Consider the following 24741-nt stretch of genomic DNA (forward strand, 5'->3'; position numbering starts at 1 on the left):
GCTTTGGAAGCTGTAGGAGTAAGGAAGAAAGGATGACAAGAATGAGAAAAAGAAAGAAAAAAAAGAGAGAAAAAAGAAAAAGATAAGAAAAAGAATAGTCATAAAAGAGCAGTGAAAGCAAAGGGTTTTTTTTTTTTAATTATTTTATTTTTAATTATTTAATTAGCTATGCGGGGTGAGGTGGGGGGGTTGGATACTTAGAAAAAAGGCCAGAGGTTTCAGAAGGGTATAGACTTAGAATGAATGATACTCCCTAGTGGGTCAGGAATTTGGTAAAGAATGAGGCTCCTAGAAGGGGAGCCTGCTAGGAGCTGGTCCCCAGGGACTGGTTATGCGGGGGTGGCTGGTTGGGGGGGAGATATGCTTAAAAATTAAAAGGAAAAAAATTTTTTCCCCTTTTTTACGACTCTAATTCTTAACCCAAATTAAGTTATAGTCACCTCCTTGGTGTCACCGTTAGGACCCCTTATTGACTGGCCTACTAAAGGCAGAAAATCCTACCTTTTCCAGGAGATGTGGTCAGAGCTCAAGCCACTAGCAGCTTCTCAGTCCTCCATCTTCCAGGAACCCCCCTTCAATTATTTTTTGAGTAAAGGATTTGGGAAATATCAACTAACAAGTGGAAACTTCATTTTACTAATACACGTTACTGCTGACATTTACTAAAAACTGAGCTTTGGAATTCCCAGCTTTGTAATTCTGAAGACTTCAAGGAGAATGCCTTTCTCTAAACCAGTTTATTCAAAGTGTTATCATTCCACAAGTTAAGGTACTTATCTGAGGATGAAGTTTAAGACACTAGTTCCTTCCTTATAACATTATTTTATAATTTAAATTTCAAAACTCACAAATCTGTCTTACAAAACAGTTAACATTCTTGTCAGTTTATGAAGTTTCTCCTGCATTGTATTATAGAGAAAATTGTTTTGACCTTATAGTTTTAGCAGCTAATTTTAAATAGAACAACAACAAAAAAGTTCACAATCATTTAATTAAAAACAAACAAACAAAAAAACCATAATGACTATTGAGTGATATAATCTTGTGCTTTTATGGCACTTTGTTCTTTGTCTAATTTGTCCCAATACTGGTCTTTTATCTTTGGAATACTGAATATTAGACTATATATATATGATTCTAATGAATTACATTGAACCTTTACTATATGCATTGACAAAAACAAATTCAAAAGAGATCATAGACCTTAACATAATCTTAAAACTATAAGAACCTTAAGATAAAATATAGAAATAAAACCTCATGACATTGACTCTGGCAATGATTTCTTGGTTATGTTCCCCAAAAATCCATGTGGCAAGAGAAAATGGAGACATATTACTGATAAAAATTAAGTATTGCATGTGTCAAAAGACACTATCACCATGTTTTTTTTTCTTTTCTGTTTGTTTGTTTTTTTACCAGAGCACTGCTCAGCTCTGGCTTATGGTGGTGCAGGGATTGAACCTGAGACTTTCGAGCCTCAGGCATGAGAATCTGTTTGCATAACCATTATGCTATCTAACCCTGCCCAGGGTTTTGCCACCATGTGTTTTGTTTGTTTGTTTGTTTGTTTTACCAGTAAAAGACACCATCAACAGAGTGAAAAGAAAACAGATTACGGACAGTGCATTTGCAAATTATATTTCTGATAAGAAGTTAATATGAAAGGCACACAAATTCCAAACTCAACAATAAAACAATGAAATGGACTCAATCTTAAGTAGAACTTTCTCTAAGGAAAATGAACTTTTCTCCTAAGAAAAATGCAAATATACAAAATAACAGGATAAAATGCTCAAGATCACTAGATAAATACAAACTTTAATTATAACGAGATACTATTTTATATACACATTATATATATGTAACAATTACTGGCAAGAATATGGAAAATAGAAACTTTGCACATTGCTGGTATAAGGTAATTCCATTGCTATGGAAAAAAACAGGTGGTATCTGAAATATTCAGAATAGAAATATCATATAATTCATCATTATATATTTAGAGAAAAAAAAGTAGAGACTCAAATGAGTATCTATACACCCATATTCACAGTTATAATTCAGAAGCAAAAATACTGGATAAAAATCAAGTATTTATCAATAATTAATAAATAAGTAAACCATGAAACACAATTAGAATATAATATTATTCAGTCTTAGAAAGGAAAATGAACATGTACAGTAACATAGGTAAGGTTGAAAAATAATATAAGAAAATACAAATTCTAACTATAATGAAGTCATATAAAATGCACTCTATAGAGCAGTAAATGACCCAAAACAACATCAAATGCATATCTATGTCAAAATCAATGTTAATATGCATACCAATGTTTTAATTACTTAGTTAACTAATTAATATTATTGAGAGAAATTCAGAGAGAAAGAACAAAACCCTGTTCAGCTTTGGCTTATGGTGGTGTTGGGAACTGAATCTAGGAGCCTTACAGTCCAGAGCATGAAAGTTTTTTGCATAACCATTATGCTATTTCTGTAGCCTTTTCTATTTTTTTTTTATAGCTAAAACTACAGAAAGATTTTGACTTTTAAGAAGGACCTAATACCTATACCCCTCAAACTCTTTCAAAATATTGAAGACACAGGAATATTCCCGGATACCTTCTATCAAGCCAACATAAACCAACATTCTTTTGTGACCAATACATTGAAAAACACAAACAAAAAAATGAGACAGAAGGCAAAATTCCTAAACTACAACCAATTGTACTTACTGGTGAGAAGCTGAAACCTTTCCCTCTTTGATCAGGTACAAGGCACGATGATGCCCACTGTCACCATTACTATTCGCCATAGCTTTGGAAGTCTTAGCCAAAGCAATGAAGTAAGAGAAATGAATTAATGTGATACAAAATGGAAGAGAAGAAGCAAAAATAGCATTATTTACAGATGATATGGTATGATAGGGAGGGGTGATAAACCTCACGTGGTATTGGTGTACTCATATGGTCTACAACCATATTATAAATTAATTACCTCCTAATTAAAAAAAATAAAATATTTTGACTGCTATGTCATCATGAGTCAGGTATTTAAACAAAGTTAAATGATCTATTATGCATTGTCTGATTTTGTACTTCAATAATTATGTTCATGAAACTAGTGGGGAAATTGGGAGGGCAAAGTTTTTATTTTCATTTTCCATAGACTAACTTATCTCATGATAAGATTTTGGTAAGTATATTTGTTGAGCAATGCATAATCAGAATGACTTTGCATTCTTATTATATATAATATGTATTGACATTTCTGTTTTGTGGATTATCTCTTCTCACTGCATCCTTTATTTCTCTCAATTAATTTCTTTCTCTTTCTTTTCAGTTTATCACAGGTGGAAAACTTGCAGTGTTTATTTGTTGTCCAAAATTAAATTTTATATAAATAAGACATGAATGTATCAGTATAATGATGAAACAGAAATAATTCTAGCTGATTTCTCTTATTCTAATTCCCTTCCACAAGAAAGAAACCTGTATTTTCTCTGACCTTAAATAAAAGTGGATAATAACTTTTTTGTTATATTCCCTATAAATCCAATCAGTTATTAGTAGAGAAATTTGCAAGTTTTTCTAGAAAATTTATAACTAGTATTGCCATTTCAATAGAATAGTGTATACTATGACTTCCTGCATAGTTTAATATTATGTTACTTGTTTTCTCACAGTGAATTAGAAATGAGAAATGCTTCAAGAAATTTGAACCTAGATTAGCATTTCAGGCTTCAGGTAATGGTTTCTTTTTTAATGTAGCACATAGAAGTATTTCATTTTATCTAGGAGTACTTCCTTCTTTCTCTCCTCTTCATTATGTTTTATCATTTAGCTTTTCTGATAAGACTTTTGCTGTTGAACATAAAGTCATAGATAAAAAATATGGTTTTCACCTCCTACTTTGTGTACATCATGCTTCTAAGCTTACTCAAAATTCAAACAGCATGAAGAAAAGACATTTTTAGTGAGGAAAAAAATAGATTTCAGGACAACTCCAGGATACCAGTGCAAATTAAATGAAAATTGAAAGAGTTAGATATTTTTCACATGAATAGATATTTTCTTACAGAATAAATACAAGCTTTCTTGAGTGGAAAAACCACTGATTGGCAAAAGAAAGGAGAATGGCTTTTCTATTTTACATATAAATGGGGCAGTTTATGTGTATTAAAGTTAAACAATGTGAATTCTTGAAGGACCTTTTAGCACTCCCTTAAAGGTGAAATTACCAGTTTAATTAATGAGTGATTTTTTTTTCTACTTAATTGTGGAAATATTTAAAAAGTCAATTTAAGGGAGTTAGAAAGTGACATGCCTGTAAAGTTCACATATTACCATGCACAAAGACCCCGGTTCAAACCCCAAGTTCCCATCTGTAAGAAAGGGTTTAAGAGGTGAAGCAGTGCCTCAGGTCTCAGTCTTTCTCTCTCTTTATATAAAGATTTTATTTACTTATTATTAAGAAAGAGGAAATGAGAGAGAAGAATCAGTCATCTACTCTGGTACATGTGCTAATGGGGACCAAATTCAGGTCCTCATGCTTGAGAGTCCAATGCTTTATCCACTGTGCCTGTGCCACCTCCCGGACCTCTTCTCTTTCCATCTCCTCCTTTCCTCTCTGTTTCTTTCTATTCTTATCAAAAGTTAAAAAAAAAAAAATTCAAGGAGTGGTGTACTTATTCTGCCAGCACCAAGCCAAGTAGTACCCATTGTGGCAATATAAATAAGCAAACTTAAAAAGTTAATTCAAACCTTATATATTTTTTTCTGAAAATAAGATGAAACTGTAAAAAATAAACTTTACCTTTGTAATGGGATAGAAATCACAATACTCCACACCAAGTAAGATGGCTGAATTTGAATTTTATTTAAGTCTATTCAGCTGAGGGTCCGGCCCCAGGAAGACTCACACAGGAGCTACCCAAGGAATGAACGTCTAAGTATAGTCAAAATATCTTTTTATACTGTTTGCAGCATATGCCAGCATTGGATACATACAATAGTTTTGCACAGGTTCTGTTTACCTGAAATCTAATGAGTGGGGGCTTTCAGGCTTGCACCACATCTTGGTATAAAAACATCTTGTTTTCCCAGAAACAAAGGTCCTACTGCCTTACTGAAAAGTAGCAGGGCTTACAGAAGCTGAAAGTGAGCATTATTCCTACTCTAGATCTGTTGACTAGTGCCTAGTCAACATCCAAATCTGGTCTCTGAACTATGCTAGCAATTGCTTGATTATAACTGTACCCATTTTCCCTTGATTATACCTGTCTCCATTTTTATTTTTTTATATTTATTTATTCCCTTTTTGTTGCATTGTTGTAGTTATTATTGTTGTTGTTATTGATGTTGTCATATAGGACAGAGAGAAATGGAGAGAGGAAGGGGAGACAGAGAGGGGGAGAGAAAGATAGATACCTGCATACCCGCTTCACCGCCTGTGAAGCAACTCCCCTGCAGGTGGGGAGCCAGGAACTTCAACCAGGAACCTTATGCCAGTCCTTGTGCTTTGCGGCACCTATGCTTAACCCGTTGCGCTACCACCAGACTCCCTACCTGTCTCCATTTTTAACCCCCACACCTTAAAAAAGATACTAATTTTAGTATCAATAGTAATGTAATTATGTTAAATACCTTGAAGATATAAATGAAGATATATCATTGTAAGAACTCTTGTATATCAAATATAAGGTTGGGGACATAAAATAATGGTTAAGCAAGACACTCTTGTGCCTGAGGCTCTGAGGTCCCAAGATCAATCCCCACCACCACCACAAGTTGGAGCTGAGCAGTGCTCTAGTCTATCAGCTAGTTCTCGTTGTCTATCTATTCTCTATCAGTATCAGCATCCTCATCTCAATAAGACAAAATATAAAAAAAAGAATATATACCAAAGATGTATGAGCCATCCTAGATTTCTGTATTTGAGTATTAATTTAACATATATGTTATGTAATATGAAAGGTTATTAGCATCCTGAAAATATATTACATAAAAGGTAGAGGAATTCATTGTCTTGCATACTGTATTGATCAATTTGAGGTTGTGGCACAAGTGGAACAATTGCTCACAGATAATGGGATCATAAAATGGTGCAACCACTATAGAATTTAATAAGGGTAATTGCCAAGTAATTGTAAATATAATTACCATGGCTTAGCAATATTTCTCTAGAGAGTTATTAAAAAAATTTGAAATCAGAAGTCAGGTGGTAGTATAGCTGGTTAAGCACAGGTGGCTCCAAGTATAAGGACCAACATAAGGATCCCAGTTGGAGCCCCGGAGGCTCCCCACCTGCAGGTAAGTCCCTTCACAAGCAGTGAAGCAGGTCTGCAGTGTCTGTCTTTCTCTCCCCCTCTCTGTCTTCCCCTCCTTTCTCCATTTCTCTCTGTCCTATTCAACAACAACAACATCAGTAACAACAATAAAAACAAAAAGGGCAACAAAATGGAATAAATAAATATAAAAAAATTAAAAATTTAAGATCATAGGGCTGACATATTAGTATTCTTGGTTAGTGTATTGCTTTGTCATTTAGCCTCTCTCTCCCCTCTCTGTCTTTTCTCTTATTGCCTCTTTGTCTCTGTTTCTTCCTATATGAAAAAAAAAAGTTATCCCAGAATCCTAGAATGGTGAATCCTCAGTGAAGACAATAAATAAGGAAAGGAAGAAAAAAAAGAAAGAAAGGGAAAGAAGAGAAAGCAAATAGTACAGACTAGAGAGGAGAGTATCAATGAGATATACGACTCCTCTTTTCCTTGTAACATTATTCATATTAACCAGGCATAAAAACAACTTAAATACGTTTTGTAGAATGAGTGGACAAATAAAATGTGATGTGTGCATACAGTGGGATATTATTCATCCTAAAAAAATAAGAACATGTCACCATAAAAGCAAGACCCATCTATTCTGTGTCTCCAGAAAATACATCCAAAAGAAAGACAAACAGAAGATCCAGTTGGTAAGTTGGAACAAGGTATTCCAACACAATAATGCAAGCAAAAGGGCTGGAACAGTTAATTCTAACATCAGATAAACTGGACTTCTAGGCAAAGAAGGTGAAAAGTTGACAGTCATGAACAGTACATGTTGGTCAGAAGATCAGTCCAAGAGTAATACATAATCACTGTCAGTATATATGTTCCCAATATGTGTGCACCTTAAGCGAGACATCAACAGCAGCACAGTTATTAGTTGGAGACCTCACTACACCACTCACAGCAAGAGACAGATCATCAGGACCAAAACAAACAAACAAAAAAATCAAGGAAATAGAGGCCTTAAATAAAGTCATACATGAGATAAACTTAACGGATATATTCATCACACACACACACACACACACACACACACAATTTGTCCATAAGTTAATTTATAATATCCTTATAAATAAAAATAATAAAGTGACAGAAAGAGAGAGGGAAAAACATCCAGTTTTGAATTTTTTTTTCAGTGCTTTCGGGTTGAACTTACACTTCAGTGGCTCTCATGTGAAAGCAGACATACTACCTAGGTGAGCCTCTTTATGGATTACTTCTACGTTTATAAAATAGGTGGTCCAGGAGGTGGCACAGTAGATAAGGAGCTGGACTCTCAAGCATGAGGTTCCGAGTTCAGTTTCTGGCAGCACATGTACCAGAGTGATATCTGGTTCTTTCTCTCTCCTCCTATCTCTTTCATTAATTAATAAATAAATAAATAAAATATTTTTTTAAAAAATGGAGTTAGAAACTTTGTTTTCTTTTTTTAATTTTTAAAGTTATTTTTATTTATAGGGAAGAGACAGCCAAATGTTGAGAAGGAAGGGGGTGATGGAGAGGGAGAGAGACAGAGATACCTGCAGCCCTGCTTCACCACTAGCAAAGCTTTATCCCTGCATGTGGGGACCAGGAGCTCAAACCTGGATCCTTGCATATTGTAACATGTGTACTCAATCAAGTGCACCACCACCAGGCCCAGTCACTTATTTTTTGTTGTTGTTATTATGCTTATTTTTAGTGACTAAATTATATTAGTGTTTCTATCACTGAATGTATATATATACACTCATATGTGTGTGTACAAAACATTCTCATTTACTGCCATTAAGGTTGTCAATGGGGCTTGGTACCCGCACTACAAATCTTACTATCTAGTTAACATCTTTTCTTCACTATAAATTTTCTATTTTCTCTTTTTTCTTGATCTGCGACTCAAACTATACATGATAATGTGTGTGTTCTACTAAGAGTACCAACACCCGACCCCAGAGATAATATCTTGTTATCTATTCCTGCTGTCTGTGGTCTATGATAGTCACAACTGAATCTGATATTTAAGAGAAACCTCACAGAAATAACAAGAGAAAACATGGCCTAAGTATCCTTGATGAGAAACTGTTTTTAATGCTATTTTTAGGTAAGACTATTTCAAAGAATCATTCTGAATGTACTTTGGTAACAAATAGCTAATATGCTTGCAAAAAGTCAGTTCATTCTAAAGGAGAGCACATCAGAAGTCAATCATCTAAATAACTATTAGATTTCTTTTTTTTTTTGTTATGATATTTCAATACCTTTGCACATTCACTACTAAGCTACCATAGAATGCACGCATTTTCTTATCAAGTGCAGAAAGAAAAGGTGAAAAATTATTTTGGTCGTCACAGAAACCAAAGTTTCACACATATGACAACACTTTAATCAGGACACCAAAGCAAATGCAGAACTGTTCCCATTTTAGCTTCACAAATCATTCGTTAGTGTTGCAAAAGAACACAGTGTTATATAATAACCACTTAATGCTTATTTTAGGTGTGTATCATTCTGAAGAACCTTCCTGATTCAATAGCTTATTTTTTATACTACAATTGGGTTGTCTGAGCCTCTGAAAATTTCCTTAAATCTGCTTTGAAGTTAAAGAATGCTATTTCATGGGATACTCTGCTTATCCTATGGTTCTTGTCAATGTTTCCTTTTTATAAGTAAAAATTAAAAAAAAAAACACACAAATAATGCTTCAAAAGTTTCTCATAGTTTATCAACTTAATATATAGCTCAGGGGTCCAGGCAGTGACGCAGTGGGTTAAGCACACATGGCGCGAAGGGCAAGGACTGGTTGGAGCCACTTCACAAGCTGTGAAGCAGGTCTGCAGGAGTCTTTCTCTCCCCCTCTCTGTCTTCCCTTCCTCTCTCGATTTCTCTCTGTCCTATCCAACAACAATGACGGCAATAATAACAACAATGATAAACAACAAGGGCAACAAAAGGAAATATATGTATTTCAAAACCTTCATTCTGACACATGACTATTACATTTGGAATGCCATCATAGTCTGTAAAATTCAGTACAAGTGTAGAAAAACACTATTTTCCTGCTCACTTTTCTCTTAAATAGAGGTAAAAAAGGGAAAAAAAAAGTATGTAGTAGTCAAATATTTGAGAAGACACCTGGAAAAACTGAGCTGGTGCCTGGGGCGGAACACAGGACCTGTTGCCTGTAAGCTTAGTTTGTTCTCCAGTGCATCTCCCAGACTGCTACAAACACCGCATGGGACACAAAGGTATCTGGAGGTGATTCCTTCTGCCCAAATCCAAAGCTTTGTACACTATCAACAACATTCCCACCATATTCCTCACCTTCTTCTCCTCCTATGGAACACTATTTTAGGCATTTTACATAAGAATTTAAAAAAGAACTAGTATGGTAATGGGCTCTTTGGAATATAACTAAAACAAGACTATTAGCTATGTACAAAACAGAGACACCTGCCGTGGACCACCACAGTGGATGAGCAGTAGGAGGGTCAGGGGTCTGGAAGGCAACCTCCCCGGTGGGTCAGGAGTAGGCACGAGGGAGAACAGATAGACACCACTCTATTGGAGGGTGAATCTGGACTCATTTTAATAGTGAAACTGCATTAGCTTTTATACTTTTTTCAGGTTACATTTAGGTTGTCTAAACAACCAGCTTAATCTTGTGGCTTTGGCAGGCTACATATTACTCTCCTATAACTATAAAGAATGGTACAATGCTTAGTGTCGCCCTGTTCTCAGGGGAGGTCATACCCAGAATTGTTTTTGACTTTTGCGGAGGGCTATTTCTAACATTAATCTTCTATGGGGGGCACTAGTCGTGGACCACTGCTAGTCGTGGACCACTGCTCATCTAGTCATGCCTAGTCGTGGACCACTGCTCATCTAGGTCTAGTACAGTTTAACTATTAATCTTTCTTTGTTTCAATACATCAACTTGTACCTGGGAGGCCTCAATCTCTGCATTCTTTCTTTGAGGGGCAGGTCGTAATATGTCCGTCTGTGTTGACCCACCTTCCCCACTTTGATAATGTAACTTTCAAATATGCCCCTGTGTAAAGGAGAGGGGGTGCTTCTGACTCTCCATTCCCACCAAGCACTGCCAAAGCACTATTAATCAATTGTGACAGTATAATTATTTGTAGCAATAATGGGGGGAGAATGCCTCGACCCATTCTCATCCTCCTGGCCAGCTTCCTTGAAGTCTGAATGCAGGTCCAGAGGAGATGACCCTGTCAAGCTCCCTGGTGAACTTTAATGGGGCGCCGCAGACACCCCCCCTCCCCAACTCTTCTTATGAACTATTCTAGCCTTTAGGTTCATGATTAGTCAATAATTTGTTTGGCTTTATATGTTAGCTCTTTATTTAGCCACCAGGTTCCAGATGCTAACATGGTGCCAACTGGACTTCCCTGGGCAGATGACCCCACCAATGTGTTCTGGATCCCCACTACCCCAGAACCCTGCCTCACTAGGGAAAGAGACAGACTGGGAGTATGGATTAATCTGCCAACACCCATGTTCAGCGGGGAAGCAATTACAGAAGCCAGACCTTCCATCTTCTGCACCCATAATGTCCCTTTTCCATACTCCCAGAGGGATAAAGAATAGGAAAGCTATCAGGGGAGAGGATGGGATACGGTGTACTGATAGTGGGAATGGTGTGGAGTTGTACCACTCTTATCCTATATTTTTTGTCAATGTTTCCTTTTTATAAATAAAAATTAAGTTAAAAAAAAAGTAAACTCATGTGTTATCTTTCCGTCTTTGTTACTGTCTACATCTTCACTGACACTAGCTGTCGCCTGAGTTTTCTGAATGATGGTGATACAAAAACTGTGAGGAATGCCAGCTTACTGTGCTTTCAATGTGCTTTTCCCTAGTGATTACTGATCTTATTTAATTACCACCATCCATAAGGTCCTTTTTTTGTCTTGAATATTTGTAAGGACTTCTGAAAACTAAAAAAAAAAAAAAAAATTACAAGGCTAAATACTGACCCTCACTTATTAATCTTATAAAATTAGAGGAAACATTAAATGGACTCTGTGTGAACTCTTTTTTTTTTTTTTTTTTTTCTGAAAGAGGTTAAAAAATAGTAATGGACCAAAAAGAATCAACTGTTATGCTCATATATCCCTGAATACACTCTATACCGAGTGAGAGGAATAGGATTCATTTCTGTCCAACTACCTACCACATTCTAAATCTTAGACATATGCCACTATCTTCATTTCTATAGTTCTTTCCTGCATTTTCAAGCAGAATTGAGATACACATTCTGGGAAAAAAGAAACTAGTAAAACTAAGTACAAAACAAAGTCTTCAATGAAGAAGTTAGGGAAGTAACTCTTCCCATTAAATTTCAATCTTGCATTTCTGAGACCTTATAGACTGCAGATTAAATCTCTGGTACTACCATAACAGCGCTGAGCAGTTTTCTTGTCTCTAGCTCATAAATAAGTAAATATTAAAAATATTCAATGGATAAAATGGGTTTTTGGCAACAATTAAGTTGTTATGTTGTTAGTTTTAAATTCTAATCCCAGAAAAAAAAACTTTTCAGACAATATGGTTTTGGAGGAAATATACAAAGAAATTAAATACAGCTCAGATAAATATTCTTCTTTGTTAGCCATAGGAAACACTGCACATTATAAAGAAACCATTTTATCTCTCAATAATAAATAATAAATAATAAATAATAAATACATGTACTTGCTATAATGTATACATACATTTATGCAAATAGGTACACATATTACTAATCATAAGAAACAATTGAATGCAGTTACAAGGTCTTTCTACAAAATACCTGACCAGCATTCATAAAACTATTGAATGCATAGTAAACAAAGAGAATATAAGAAAGTGTTTTAATCAAGAGGATTTTAAGTAAAAGTGACACAATTTAATAAGATATGCTAAACCACAACTAGATCAGGGGAAAAAGGGCATTAGGGATAACTTACATGATCTGAAAAAATATTGATGTATGCACCAATGCATTTTATTTTTATAAAAATGTAGCAGAGAGAACTGGTCATACAACACCCACTTGTACACAGAGGTCACCATGTGCAAGAGCTCAGATTTAAGCCCCCAGTCCTCCTCACCTGCAGGGGGAGACTTCACCAGCTGAAGCAGGTACTGTAGGAGCCTCTTCCTCTCTTATCTCCCTCTCTCCTCTCAGTTTCTGTCCTATTAAAAGGAATGAAAGGGATCCGGTGGTGGTGCCCTGGTTAAGTGCACACATCATAGTGTGCAAAAACATGGGTTCAAACCCCTGGTCCCCACCTGCAGGGGGAAAGCTTCATGAGTGGTGAAGCAGAGCTGCTGGTGCCTCTCTGTCTTCCCCTCCACTTCCCCCTTCCTTCTCAATTTCTGTCTCTATTCAATAATAAATAAAAATATTAAAAAATAAAAATAAAAAGGAATGAGAACAAACAAAAAAGGATACAATGGCCTCCCAGAGCTGTGAATTCATTATGCAGGCAACAGCACCCCAGAGATAATCCTGGTGGCAAAAATAAAACACCATAATTATGTGAAATTCAGTAATTGGGGAAATTAAATGTGGACTATATAAGAATTTTCCATACTCTTTTTATCTTATTGTTGATAAATTTTAGATTAAAAAAAGTAAAATATTTATTTTTAAATGCTAATAACTTGTACAATATAAATCATGAAGGTTATAAGATAGAAATACAAATATTTCAAATGGCGTATTTTTAAACCTGCTACAAAATATGAATAAATATGCTGAGCATTTTAAAGTTCAGTCATTTAATTATGAGAGAGATAATGGGAGGAAAGGAGAAAAACAGAATCAGAGTACTGCTCAATTCAGGCATAATATGGTGTCATGAACTGAACACAAAGCTTCTGGGAGCTCACACATACAATTTGGTGCCCTCCTAGACTGAGCTATCTTCCGAACCTTAAATATTTTTCAAAAATCCTGTCCTCATACACACAGAAAGGTCTAAATTGCAAACAACCAAGTAAAAGACAACTGCACCACGTATATGAACCACTTTGCTAGTAGACCTCCAGTAATTATAGCTGCAAGAATTAACTTGCATAAATAAATACTTTTCACTAGACATTAGAAACTGGAAAAAAAATGTATGCTAGGAAAAGTAGAGACATTTTTTATATTTATATTTTTCATTAAATTGTCTTACTTAGTTTATTTTTCATTTAAATTATATTTGAACAGTTCACCTACTTTTAATTTGTTGTTGATTTATGTATTGTTGGACAGAGATAGACACAAAGAAATCAAGAAGAAAATTGGAGATAGAGAGGGAGAAAGAGATAAACATGTAGTACTGCTTAGCTTCTCAGAAAGCTTTCCCCTTGCAGGTAGGCACTGGGGGCTTTGAAACTAGAATTTTTAAAAAAATATTTATTTATTTATTTATTTATTTATTTATTTATTTATTCCTTTTGTGTTGCCCTTGTTTTATTGTTATAGTTATTATTGTGGTTATTGATGTCGCTGTTGCTGGATAGAACAGAGAGAAATGTAGGAGGAGAAGACAGAGAGGGGAAGAGAAAGATACCTGCAGACCTTCTTCACCGCTTGTGAAGCGACTCCCCTGCAGGTGGGGAGCCGGGGGCTTGAACCAGGATTCTTCAGCCAATTCCTTGTGCTTGGCGGCAACTAAGCTTAAGCTGCTGCGCTACTGCCCAACTCCTGAACCTAAATTTTTGTGCATGGTAACATGTGCTCTACCAAGTGACCCACAGCCCAGCCTTATCCCCCCAAAAAACTAAACACACTATTAATAATAACATAAAAACAAACACAAATCTCATGAAAATTGAATGAGTGTTCTGTAGAAAAAATATGTTTTAAAAAAACAGGAGCAAAGCATAGAAAGCTAATTCAAATGAACTTAAAGTGAAACAGGAAGTAAGGACATTCTTTAAAAAATGAATTTATTTACATTTTAGGACATTAAATTCTTAAAGAAGTTCTATTCCATTTCCAACGCTTTCCTTTAAAATTCTGTGAGTATATTTTCCTGTTACTCATTTAATATACACAGCACAGTTACTGAGATATTTTTCCTACATCACCAAAAATATATTCAATACATATTTGCATTAATACACCAATATTCCAGCTACCTGTTGTAAGTCAGGAGGAAGACAAAGGATTTGGAATGTGAACTCCTCTATAATTCATTTGGCTGTGCTTTTCAAACCTGTTAGAACACTGATCATACATTTTTACCAAATACCAATAAATCAGGAAAAATTTCCAAAAAAGAAAATGCTCTGTGGCATAAGCAGTAATTCCATTTCAAAATAAAATTAATTTGCAAGTAGAAATCCATTTTCTAGTATGGATACGTTATCTACATAATATTCTCCTAGGATTTCTATAACGGAATACCCCAGCCTTTGTAACTTAAAACACAGGCACTTGTTTTTTCAGAGTTCTAGAAATCAGAAGTGCAAAGTCAAGGTGTAAGCCAGTTTATATTAAGATGGATCTCCTTACTTGCATATGTTCATCATCTTAACTTGCCATCACTGGTTATTCCTAGGTGTGTGTTTACTTATATGTGTGACAAGAGAGAAAGATTATACCACTATACAATTTCTTATGTTCTATTGGCTCTTGTCATATTTTGTTTTTTCAAAATTTTTTTCATACCTCTTTATCGGAAGCTTAATGGTTTATAGGACAGCTGCTGACACTGGGTGTTATTTCTTATTTCTCCTTGATAGGCGTCTGAAAAACACTCTCAACTATAATATACCTCTATCTTTCATTTTATTTATTTATTTACACTTATTTTGTGGGACCAGGACCTCTCTGATAAATGATTTTCTTGCTCCTGAACCACCTTTTAGTTCATCTGGGGCCAGACACAGGAAATTTCCTTCCATTACCATAGCATTTCACATATGCCAGTACTCAGATTTGGGATGTGTGAGTGACACCTACCCAGAACCTCTATTTCTAACTTTTAAAATGAGTTAATTGTCTTGCTAATAGTTCTAACCAGTAGAATTGGTTAGCCAAGACAATTATCTTTTTGATTACAATCTAAAATATTGATTATATCATAAGACAGTTTCACTTAACTTGAAATGTATGTGTGTCATGTAAATTCCACTCTTTTATTTTAAGGGTTGGATAATGAATTTTTCTGATGTTTCACATTTCTATTCAGAATTATCCAGTATTTCTGAAATTTATCTTCTGTGACTCTTTGTGATTTTTTGGTATGTGTTTATTACTTCCAGAGTAGTAAAATGTGGTTTGGGAAGATAGCATAAAGGTTTTGCAAGCATTTTTCATTTCTGAGGTTCCAAGGACTCAGATTCAACACCAAACACCACCATAATACATAATACATAATACAAGTTCTCTCTATCTCCTATCATATAAATTATATATATATATATATATATATATATATATATATATACATATTATAAAAAGTAAACTAACACCATGCACCATAATAAGATCTAAATGGCTCAAATATCTAGATATTACACCAGAAACTCTAAATTTTATGGAAGAAAATATTGTTCTCTAAAGAACAGATACACATATGAAGAAATGCTCCACTTCATTATTATTAGAAAAATGCAAATCAAAACTACAATGAGAGTCCATCTTGCACCTGAGAGTATGGCCTACATACTGTAGGTATTAGCTAAGTTGTGGAGAAAGAGACTTATCTACAGTGTTGATGGGAATGTAAACTGGTGTAGTCCCTTTAGAAGATGGCATAGAAAAAGCTGTAAATAGATAAAAATAAAATTACCTTATTACCCAGCAATACCACTTAAGTATTTTTCCAAAGATAGGAAGGAAAACACTTATCCAAAAGGACAAATGTGCCCTCATATTCATAGTTGCATGACTCATAGTGACCAAACAGTGGAAGAGACCTAAAAGTCCATTAAAAGAAGCTACGGGAAATATTTTCTATGGAATATTACTTTGCAGTAAAAAATGATGATATTATGTCCGTTGGGACAAAGTGAATGGAACTGGAAGTGATTATGCTTAGTGAAATATGTAAAGAGATGAAAGACAGATACCAGATGGTTTCAGTCACATGTAGAATCTATAGAACTTGCAAAAAAAGAAAAAAAAACTATTTATAAAACTTGTGACAACTATGGTGGCTATCTTTGGGATGTGAAAGGATGGGAACAAAGAACTTTGATGGAGGGTGTAGTGTGGAACTATACCTGATAGTCCTACAGTCTTATAGCCCATTATAATCACACTCTCACACAACAGTAAACTGCGTTCAATTACCATGATTTGTTAATGTGAAGGAGAAAATAAAGATTAAAAAAAATCATTCTTGGTGGTCCGGGATGTGGCACAGTGGCTAAGGCATTAGACTCTCAAGCATGAAGTCCTGAGTTCAATTCCTGGCAGCATATGTACCAAAGTGATGTCTGGTTCTTTCTCTCTCTCTCTCTCTCTCTCTCTCTCTCTCTCCATTCTCATTAATAAGTAAATAAAATATTTTTAAAAAGTCATTCTCAGAAAGGAGTCACATAAGTCACTTAAAGCTTTATTCTGGCCCTTGACTAGAGTTTTGAGAGAGTTTAGACATATTTAGGAGAGCATATATACAAAGAAAATCTAAATATTCTATGCTATTATCTCTCACTTAGCTCTATCAATGATAGATAGATAGATAGATAGATAGATAGATAGATAGATAGATAGATAGATATAGAAGTATACTTAGGCTCTTATCAAGGTTATCTGCATATGGTAAATTAATATATACTTTAAAATTTAATTTTCTATGCCAGTTCTCAGGTCTCTTAATCTATGCTTGGAGTGGCTGAAAGCAAATAGAATATCTAGTCAACCTGAAAACACCTAGAATTGCCAAAATCATCTTAAGGAAAAGAAACAGAAATGGAGGCATCACACTCCCAGACCTTAAACTATATTATAAAGCCATCATCATCAAAACAGCATGGTACTGGAACAAAAATAGGCACACAGACCAGTGGAACAGAATTGAAAGCCCAGAAGTAAATCCCAACACCTATGGGCATCTAATCTTTGATAAGGGGGCCCAAAGGATTAAATGGAAAAAGGAGGCTCTCTTCAATAAATGGTGCTGGGAAAACTGGGTTGAAACATGCAGAAGAATGAAATTGAACCACTTTATCTCACCAAAAACAAAAATCAACTCCAAATGGATCAAAGACCTAGATGTCAGACCAGAAACAATCAAATACTTAGAGGAAAACATTGGTAAAACACTTTCCCACATATACCTCAAGGACATCTTTGATGAATCAAACCCAATTGCAAGGAAGACCAAAGCAGAAACAAACCAATGGGACTACATCAAATTGAAAAGCTTCTGCACATCGAAAGAAACTATTAAACAAACAGAGAGACCCCTCACAGAATGGGAGAAGATCTTCACATGCCATACATCAGACAAGAAACTAATCACCAAAATATATAAAGAGCTCAGCAAACTTAGCCGCAAAAAAGCAAATGACCCCATCCAAAAATGGGCAGAGGAAATGAACAAAACATTCACCACAGAGGAGATCCAAAAGGCTAACAAACATATGAAAAACTGCTCTAGGTCACTGATTGTCAGAGAAATGCAAATTAAGACAACACTAAGAAACCACCTCACTCCTGTAAGAATGGCATACATCAAAAAGGACAGCAGCAACAAATGCTGGAGAGGATGTGGGGACAGAGGAACCCTTTTACATTGCTGGTGGGAATGTAAATTGGTACAGCCTCTGTGGAAAGCAGTCTGGAAAACTCTCAGAAGGCTAGACATGGACCTTCCATATGACCCAATAATTCCTCTCCTGGGGTTATACCCCAAGGACTCCATAACACCCAACCAAAAAGAGGTGTGTACTCCTATGTTCATAGCAGCACAATTCATAATAGCTAAAACCTGGAAGCAACCCAGGTGCCCAACACCAGATGAGTGGCTGAGAAAGCTGTGGTATATATACACAATGGAATACTATACAGCTATCAAGAACAATGAACCCACCTTCTCTGACCCATCTTGGACAGAGCTAGAAGGAATTATGTTAAGTGAACAAAGTCAGAAAGATAAAGATAAGTATGGGATGATCCCACTCATCAACAGAAGCTGACTTAGAAGATCTGAAAGGGAAACTAAAAGCAGGACCTGATCAAATTGTAAGTAGGGTACCAAAGTAAAAACCCAGTGGTGAGGGGTAGACATGTAGCTTCCTGGGCCAGTGGGGGGTGGGAGTGGGCGGGAGGGATGGGTCACAGTCCTTTGGTGGTGGGAACGGTGTTTATGTACACTCCTAGCAAAATGTAGACATATAAATCAGTAGTTAATTAATATGAGAGGGGGAAATCAATTGTATGTCTCAAAGTTTCTCAAAACACAAACTGAATCTTTTTAATATATAGGCTATGTATTTGATATGCGGACTCTCTCAAAAGCCTAGACCAAGTAGATTAGAAGCTTCCAATAGCACAGCTATATACAAGATACTGGGTACTGTACAGCAAACCATAACAAAGGGACTTTTCAAAGTTAACCCAATTAACAAATAATGTGATGATAATATTAACTATCGATTGTCTTTTTGAACCCTAAGACAGCAGGAACCTCACATCTTCACTATAGAGCCCCTACTTCCCCCAGTCCTGGAACCCTTGGATAGGGCCCACTTTTCCGTATGCATCTCCCAATCCAAACCAAATAATATTGCATCCGCCGATCACAACCTAACGAAAGCAACAATTGCCATCTCAACATGCTTCACCTCAGACTGTATCCAGAGACTTCACGTGTGGAATGACAACCCTTCAGCTTCATTACTCGGGTGAGACCTTTCCTTTAATAGTACACTCTAATTTCATCTCAGGTAGTTCACTTTCTAACAAAGTCCCATAACCTAGATATACACCAGTTTCTGTGAGAGAGAGCTTATGTGCACACGTATCCATAAACTACTGCAAAATATATACCTGAAAGCAGGATTACACTAGAGTTTGCAGTGAGTACCTCCCTAACACTTCCTCTCCACTATTCCAAGCTTGGGATCCATGATTGCTCAACAAATTGTTTGGCTTCATATGTTAACTCTCTTTTCAATCACCAGGTTCCAGATGCCACCAGGATGCTGGCTAGGCTTCCCTGGATTGAAGACCCCACCAATGTGTCCTGGAGCTCAGCTTCCCCAGAGACACACCCTACTAGGGAAAGAGAGAGGCAGACTGGGGGTATGGACCGACCAGTCAACGCCCATGTTCAGCGGGGAAGCAATTACAGAAGCCAGACCTTCTACCTTCTGCAACCCTCAACGACCCTGGGTCCATGCTCCCAGAGGGATAGAGAATGGGAAAGCTACCATGGGAGGGGGTGGGTTATGGGGATTGGGTGTTGGGAATTGTGTGGAGTTGTACCCCTCCTACCTTATGCTTTTGTTCACTAATCCTTTCTTAAATAAAAAAAAAAAGAATATCTAGTCAAGAAAAAGATAATACATGTATAATAATAATATAATGCTGGATCTATTTGTGCTGAAAAACTAAATTTTGTGAGAAAAAATAATTTTGATAGTTCACCTCAAATATATTGAAAACTTGCCTGTGAGTTTATATGTACTATTTTTCTATAAGTACAACTCTTCTCCCCAAAATTATTTTCCTAAATTTTGTGATGTATATTTTTCATTTGGCTTGCCATGTACCATTATTTTTTCTAAAATATTTTATTATTGGGAATACTTACCTTAGAAAAGAATATTTCAGCGATAACTTTAACTTGTTAAGTCTCTAAATTTGAGGATACTTTTATTTCACTTAAGATATTTGTTAAATAAATGTCACCACAAAAAAGAAAATGTAATGAGAGTAAAATAAAAGTAAAGTTGTATGACAATGGGGGGGGGCAGGTGGTGGCACACACAGTTAAGTGCTCACAGTAGTACCAAGCGCATGGACCCTGAATGGAGTTCTCAACTGCAGGGGGGACACTTTACTGGTGGCAAATGTCTTCTCTCTCTCTCTCTCTCGTTTCTATCTACCCCTCCTCTTGCAATTTCTCTCTGTCCTATCCAATATTTTTTTTCAAAAAAAATGCTACCAGGAACTGTTAATTCTTAGTGCTGGGTAGTACCTCCCAAGCCCCAGCAATAACTCTGGAGGCAAAAAAAAAGTTGTATGGCAGTTATTACCTGAGCATACAGAAAAGAATTCTACAAAAATGTGGTATTATACTTTATTATTTGTTTTTTAATGTCCTCCTTATTCTGATGTTTCTTTCATGTACTAGTAGAACTTGTTACTGTTATAGCCAAGGACTTGTCCTACACATAATTTTAACATACCTTAACATTTGTCATACTTAATTTAATTTTATATAGGAAACCACTAAGTATATAGGTGATTGTCAATATACAAACTACATACCCAGTAATCAGGCACTTCATAACCTAACTTTTTCTCTTTTGGGCTCTCAAAATGAAAATACTACTTTGCCATTCTGATGGCTATATTGTTCTGTCCTGTCTGTCTTTTGTTTTTAACTCATAAGTTCTATAGGCTGTAGCATATATATTTTTTAAAATCATATTTACAGTTCTATTCCAGAGGCAAAACTGAATATGTAGTCAATGTATTCCAGAGGCAAAACTGAATATGTAGTCAATCTATAACGTAAGTGTATTTAGAGCTGTGACTCAGAGGGGGATGGGAGGAGCAGTAAGGGGAGGTTAGTGCTCTAAGTCCAGCAGGATGTGTATTTGGTGAAGGATGGAGTGCAGAGACAACTGCCACTGGGGCAATGTGGAAATATACCCTTGTAGCACGGAGGACTTCTGTAAATCAATGTATTCCTTATAAAATTATACTGAACTTAAGTTATAGTAGAAAAATAATCTTATATCTGTGAATCTACACAAAGCCCAAATTTTCATTAGACCAGTAATAGCTATTTTTCCTGTAACTTATTTTATCTTTCTACCTATTGACAGTGACTCTCTACAAAACCCAAATACTCATTTCAGAATTTCTATTGCTTGTCCACTTAATGTCTTGTTCATTTAATGTCTACTGCTTGTTCATTTGATATCTTTACAACTTCAGAATAGGATAAAAAGGACACAATAAATGAGAAATGTTCAGATCAGCTTCTCTTTGTGTGTGTGTGTGTGAGAGAGAGAGAGAGAGAGAGAGAGAGAGCGCTTAACTGTGTTTTTATCTTTAGGAAAATACTAACTTACAAGACAGTTGTCACATGGGTACATTTCTCATCCTCTGAGATACAGGTGGATCCCACCACCAGTCTGGCATCTCCAGCCCTTTTGTGTATTATATCTCTGTTGTCCTGTCAGTCACCTCTTCTCCTCCCATGTCGTCGACCTTGTTAGGCTAGATCATGTCCACTCCAAAGTTTGCCCTGTGTCTTGCTTTTCCCTCTTTGCTTCTTAAATTCCACATATAAGTGGGATCATCTGGCATCTATCCTTCTCCTGATTTATCTCAACATAAATCCTTTAAGTTCCATAAAAGATGAGGAAAAGGGGTGATTTTTATCATTTCTTATCCTTTCTTAAATCAAAAATAAATTTAAAAAAAAAGTGAGTATGTGGAATAACGAACACTGCATTGCTGGTGGGAATGTGAATGTGTGTGTGTGTGTGTGTGTGTGTGTGTGTGTGTATGTTAATTGAGCTAGTGAAAGAGATCAGAACAATATTACATCATTTTTATAATGTATGTTGAATCAAACTTAGGGCCTCACATATTCAAAACATATACTATACTACTGAGTAGCATCCCTGACTTCATTATTTGTTTATGTTGTTTTCGTTTTAATAAAAATAACCATGTGCTTTCCTATTCAACACTATCACATTAATAGACTTAGATATTTTATGCTTGTGTATATCATGGGTCATCATCAGTTCAATATTATTCATAACCTTCATTAAGTAGATGGATGACTGCAAAGTTTGAGATGGAAGAGACCAAATTTTGCAATTAATTTTCTTACAAAAGTTATAAGGTGCTAACAAAAATAATGAACATCCAATTTACTAGTAGTAATTTAAGCTAAAGTATAACTTGTCTATTGATTACTTGTAATTTTAATAATCTCTCTAGTCTCTTATACCTTTTCGATATTACTGACAGTACATATATGGCTCAGAAAAGACATTTCATGGGGTAGAATTTGTATCTCAAACAAAGCCATCTTGATTGTGAATAGAAGTAGATTTCCCCTCCCCCTCCACAAAAAAAAAAGCTCTTTGAAATCATAAAATAAGAAATAAAGTGTGCCTGGTAAAATGAATGAATTGTCAATCGGCCAGTAATTCTTTTGATGCTTTCCACAGGACAAAATGAAGAATTTTTATAAGGAAGAAGAGGGAGGGGGGAATGCCATGAAATTGGTGTAGATTCTTTCACTAGATTGGGGGGGGGAGTGTCACAGACAAAGAAAAGAGGCTTAAGACTTGAAATATAATGAAAGTGATTTTCTGAACAGATGAAGCAGATGGCATTTACAAAAGCAACTAAACTTCGTGAATAGTGTAGAGTTTTCTTTAGTTCTCTTCCTTTCAGAGAACATAACACTTGAGAAAGCAATGGGTCTAAAAGTTGATTACCAAGCTGTCACCCCTATGAAGCTATCTCAGATTTAACTCTTGAGATTTCTGACACAATTGGATTTAATAATAACTATTATTTCTATTGCAAACAGCATGACATATATTTTTAGAAAAGTTATTTAATGACTTAATGTGATTTATTACATATGATACCCTTAGTCAAACCTCAAATGCTAAATCTAGGGAAAGGCATGACTCAAAAAAGAAATTGAAAAGTTTCAGAACTGACTGAAATCGATCAACCTTTGCAGTAAGTAAATGCTTTTTTGAAGTTTTCACTGGCAGTGTCCAACATAAAACAATGATCAACAAGTAAGTAAATGCTCTTCCCACTACTTTTGAAAAATATCAGACAGATTTAGTGTCAACTATGAAGAATGATAATAAATATTATTATTATTATTATTATTATTATTATTATTATTAAATTTATTGGGGAATTAATTTTTTACAGTCCACAGTGTGACGGACCGCTACAGCGGAAGAACAGCAGGAAGGATCAGGGAGCTGGTGGGTCAGGAATCGGCGTAGGGGAGAACAGAATACACCACACTCTATTGGAGGGTGAATCTGAACTCAAGTTTTATTCAGCTAGTGAGAGTTTATATATCTTTCAGTCTTACATAAACAATATCTGAAACAGAAAGTAAAGCTCATTTCTTGATTAGATGGCCTTGCGGTTTTACAGAAATGCAGTACTTCATGCATTTCTGAGTAATAGGCTTAGCAGATAGTATTTTATGTAGAGTTTTAACATATTTCATAAAAGAAGGTGAATAAGTATTACTAAGAATTTTTCCTAAAACTTCATGTATTTGATGACCCATAACTTCGTCCACCTCGTTTCCTGTTCATCTGTATCTAATCTGAGAACAGGGACTGTTCATCCCCGATTACACGGCATTACCATGTACATAATGAAAACAATAATCAGAGTTTCCAATTTAGATCTGCTCAGGATGCCAAGACCCACTCCCAGAATTTTTCTTCCTTGAAGAGAGTTTTCTGGGGTGCTGACCCTGTCAGACCCATTGTTCTGGAGTTGAGTGGGGAGTGGCAGTTTTCTTTTTACTTTCACTTTACTGTAACATTCTTTTAGTTTTATCTACACACTCTCAAGTATGATTATCTCTCTTAACTCAATTTTACTTGATTAGAACTTCTGCTTTTATACAGTTTCACAGTTACATAAACATTGGTAGGAAACAAAAGCAAAATATAAGCATCTGGGTTTGTGGTTTTGCCTAGAATCATAGTTCCTGCTCTGTACTGTACATGTAGCACTTTTTTCCTTTAGTTAATTTGTTTTTCTCTTGACATTTGTATAATCAGCTGGCCTATCAGTGACTTTATTGTTTGTCCTTCAAATTCTTTTGGCTCGGATTTTTGGAGTATGGGTCTTATTATGTTTGTGTGTGGGGGGGTGCCATCTTCTAGTCTTAGGGGATTTATCATGCATAGGGGCTGCTTCTGGAAAGTTACCAGATTCCTAAGCTACTACAGCTAGCTCAATCATCAGAATAATCAAAACATTCTAACATAGATTCCCTTTGCGGCGTCCTAGCCCATTCCCTGGGATGCAGCTTCCTTGAAGTCTGTCATCCTCATGGCTTTGGCAGCTGACCTTGTCAAGCTCCACGGGGGGTTAAGGCATGGGGCACCGCACCACAGTAAATACAATAGTTTGTACATACATAAGATTCCTCAGTTTTCCACATAACAATACAACCCCCACTAGGCCCTTCTCTGCTCCAGTACCTGAGCCCTCCCCTACCCTC

This window comes from Erinaceus europaeus, chromosome 15 (assembly GCF_950295315.1).
Source record: "Erinaceus europaeus chromosome 15, mEriEur2.1, whole genome shotgun sequence".
NCBI classification, from domain to species: Eukaryota; Metazoa; Chordata; class Mammalia; order Eulipotyphla; family Erinaceidae; genus Erinaceus; species Erinaceus europaeus.